At 32.3% G+C, this 4,406-nt stretch overlaps 1 non-coding gene across 1 annotated transcript; it reads right to left on the minus strand.

Moving 5' to 3' along the window:
• Positions 1–3,222: 3,222 nt before the first annotated feature.
• Positions 3,223–3,329, minus strand: LOC128294742 (small nucleolar RNA R71). The gene has a single exon (XR_008285049.1). It is a non-coding gene; the product is annotated as a small nucleolar RNA R71 (small nucleolar RNA).
• Between the last annotated feature and the right edge of the window lie 1,077 nt (positions 3,330–4,406).

Below are 4,406 nucleotides of genomic sequence, written 5' to 3' on the forward strand. Positions count from 1 at the left end.
TTACGTGATTAAGTCCTTTTTATTTAATCGGGCACCTAAATGAAAAAATTAAATCACGAAAATTTCACACATACAATTCACACATAATAAACACGAAAAATAATATTTAAATATTTTTTTGACTCGAATTTGTGGTCCCGAAACCACCATTCCGATTAGGGTCTAAATCAGGCTGTTGCATATTCTGTATCTGATTAGCTCTTATGAGCATTTTCTATCTCTGGAGTTATGTATTGAATACTTTTACAAAGATCCATTGGAAAAAGATAGTGTTTTGGGTTTTGGTTTTTGGTTTTTGGGTACTAATGCTGTTTTATGTATTGAATAATTTTACAAAGATCCATTAGACTTATGTATTGAATATTGTTTTATTGGAGTAAGCAGATTATGAACTCTGAATATCTAAATGTTTAAATGTTTACTGACTTGGAAATTATTGAATCATGTTGTGATAAGGGCAATACTTGAAATGGTTATATGGTGTTAAGTTTTCAATGGAATGTGTTACACAAAGCTTTGAATGTTTAAATGTTTAACTGTTTAATTGAATTGCAATTGTTATTTATGAACATTATATGATATGATATGTTTTAAGTTCTTATATGTGTAAAAATGAAAAGAATATATACATTAGCTACATGAAATCAATCATTGAAAGGAGAAATTGAACATGGTATAATAAAATGAAATGTAATTTACCATTTGAATATGAGTTGGATGAATTGATTCACATCCCATATATTTTTATTAAAATGTGCATAAGAAAGAGAACAAAGGAATGTGTAGGCTAGTGTTTTAGAGACTTCTTAACTATCTTAAGGGTCCAAGGTTCAAGTCTTAATGTTCACATTCTTCTATTTAATTTTTTTTACAATTCTTCCATGTGACTTAAGTGTTTACTGTCCAGCCTTTGATTCCTCAAATAAGTTGATTCCCTTTTTCAAATAGTTTTTTTTACAATTCTTACATGATCCCTCTTTATGCTCCTATGTCCTTTTTCTTTCCTTTCACTGCATTCTTTCCTATTTGCTATGATTCAATGAACTTGGTCACAATTGACCAAGCTTACCTCACCTCCTTGCCGTTGATAACTCTTGAAAAGAGTTATACTGCAAGCCTCTAGATTGAATTCATTATTTTTAATTAAGTAAATATGTTTGCATTTTTAGATATTTTTAGATCTTTACATAACAAAGCTTGAATTGTGCTATAAATGTTATTATTTGTTACTTTTATTATTAGGGAAGAAAGATGTTGTTTGTGGTTGGTGGCAGGTGCAAGTTGAAGAAGATATGAGAAAATGAGTAGGAAAATGAAGTAAGTGAAATATTGCCATATCCAAATGTTGGTTAGATTGCCAACACAAATGCCATGGTAATTCCAGGAAGATGACACAACACTCAATCCATGTCACTCTTAGCCAACTATACTTGTACTAGATAAGCCACGCTAAAAAAGGGGGGAAGCAAAAGGTGAGTGTTGAGAGGGAGGGGCCTACCCTATAAAGAAGGAAAGAGAAAGGAAAAGTTAGGAGAGGGAGAAGAATTAGAAAATAATTTTTTCTCTCTGCATCTAGTTCTCGTCAAATCTCAGAGAAAGAGTGGAGAGGGTAGCAGCTAACAGAACAGAAGAATTATAGACACAAGAAAGGGGAAGAGAAATCTACCTTGGGTTTTGCATCAAATCTCATTATTAGAGTAAAAGCTAGAGTAACGAAAGCTTCTTGTAGTTCTACCTTTATTTTCTAATTTGAACTTTGTGATTCGTGAATTTAAAAAATGATGTTGAATGGTTTTGTTATGGGTTTGAATGTTTAACCTATGAGCTAATTCTCATTAAGTTGGAATTATTTGGGTGAAATTTTATTATCTTTGATGCCCATGGTTTGATTTTGAGTAGGATATTGTTTCATTCAGTTTGTGATTATTTGAAATGCATTTATGTAAACTCTAGGCATAGATGATTGTATGGTATGTTATTAGATATGATTTAATTCTGGAAAGATTAATTACATTGGATTATAATTGGTTGACACAGGCAAGTATTCAAAAGAATATTTGTAGCACTCTAGACGTAAAAATTGCAATCTGTACATGAACAGTGAGAAAAATCTGGATATCATTCTTGAGTTCTGTAGACATACAAAAACTTTGAATGATAGCTCAAGGTGTTGCTTTTGAAAGAAGCATACTACAATAGTGTGTCCCTGAGTAGTAGAACGGTCAAGATTTTGCCATGGCATTATTATGTTATAAAAATAAGCCCGAGTAATTCTAACCTTTATCATTCAACAGTACAAACTCTTTCGTATTGATTCTTTGAGAATTGTCACAACATTTTAATTGCCCTAAAATATTTTCATTCATAATTGATTTTATTAATCCATTCATTACATTTCTTTATCAATTAGTCACCTGTTTCTTTTTCATAGTTTAATTAATCAATTTCATAGTAATAGCATAACCAATTATTTTAATCAATTTTGATCCGTATGGAGATGATACTCACTCATCACTTTATTACCTGATTCAATGTGTATACTTACACATTCACAAGCAATAAGTTTTTGGCACCGTTGCCGGGTATCAACAGTTTTGGTGAAAAAAATTTGATGTGTTATTACCTCTTTAATTTTATTAGTTTTTTTGGTTTTTAGGATTTTTGGTTGGTGCATGAATAGAGATATTTTTTCAATTAAAAAGTATTCTTTTGATCAAGAAATTGAGAGAACCTTGAGAAAAATGAGAAAAGAATTACGAGAAATGGTAAAGAATTAGAAATGATCAGGTTAGAGAAGAGCCATTACATCAGGAAGGAAGGGATACTGATATTCCTCGAATAATATTGAAAGAGACAGAACCATTAGAGAACATGTAGTACTGATCTTAGATGATTTGAATCTAGGAATTGTTAGGCCGCATATTTAGGTTCAACATTTCAAGTTAAAGTCAGTGATGTTTCAAATGTTAAAAATAGTAGGGCAGTTTAATGAATTGCCTACTGAGGATCCATAGTTGCACTGAAGACATTTTTTTGAAAGTTTACGATTTGTTCAAGTAGTAGGGTATACATGATGATGCCCTAAAATTGTAGTTATTTCGTTATTCATTGCGAGATTGTGCCTGAGCATGGTTAAATGCATTGCCGTCAAGTACGATGGCATCTTGGAATGAACTTTGTCAAAGGTTTCTACTAAGATATAATCCTCCGAACGTGAATGTCAAACTAAGGAATGATATTACATCCTTTGGGAAAGTTGAGGATGAAACATTATATGAAGCATGAGAGTGATTCAAGGAGTTAATTAGAAAATGCCCGATGCATGGTTTTCAAAATTAGACACAAATGGAAATGTTTTACAGTAGATTGAATGCGCATAGTTGGTGGTTGAAACATCTACCAATGAGACTTTTCTCTATAAATTATATAATAAGGCATATGAAATTATAGAGAGGATAGCAAACAATGATTATCAATACTCGACGACCAGAGTAGGGATTGACAGAAGAGTTTTTGGAGTAACGAAACTTGATGCGATTACTTCCCTAATAGCTGAGGTACCATCTTTAATGAATATAATTAAAAACTAAAAAGACCAGCTGCAGTGCAGGAAATAAAAGCAAGTGTTTACTGTGGAGAATATCATGTTTTTTATGAATGCCCATCGAATCCAACCTCAATTTATTATATGGGAAATTTTAATCGTAAAAAAAAAAAAACAACCCATATTCCAAAACATATAATCTGGGGTGGAAGCAACATCACAACTTCAATTGGAATAATCCATGGGTGGGAAATTCTAGCAATTCTATTTGACAAAATGTTCCAAGTGCACCACCTGGATACAATCAACTCATGCCACGGCAAAGTGTTTAGCAAAATTTAGCTTCGAGTTCTTTATCGATGGAAGATATATTGAAGGAATACATGACAAAGAATGATGCTACCATTTAAAGTCAAGCTGCTTCTTTAAGAGATTATCAAATGGCTGGATGCTAGAATCATATACCCAATTTTGGATAGTTCTTGGGTGAGCCCTGATCAATGTGTACCTAAAAAGGGGGGTGTTACTTTTGTAACACCCCTAACCTGAATCCGAACACCGGATTAAGGCTAAGAGGTATTACCGAACTAAACATTTAATTATCTCATTCACAGTGTCAATAAACATAAACAGAGATCGAGCTGAAATACATACTGGTATTTAAGTTATACGCCATTTTCGTATGGCCAAAATATTTACAATTTCTAAACATAGTTATCATCAGCCTAACCTATACATGCCATATCGAGTCCAAAATATAACAATACCAAAAAGATCGATAGTGTAATGAATTGCTGACGACCCCCGAGTCGGTGGCCAAAATCAACAATCTATAAAACAGAGAAATAAAGAACAGAGTAAA

This window comes from Gossypium arboreum, chromosome 6 (assembly GCF_025698485.1).
Source record: "Gossypium arboreum isolate Shixiya-1 chromosome 6, ASM2569848v2, whole genome shotgun sequence".
Taxonomy (NCBI): Eukaryota; Viridiplantae; Streptophyta; class Magnoliopsida; order Malvales; family Malvaceae; genus Gossypium; species Gossypium arboreum.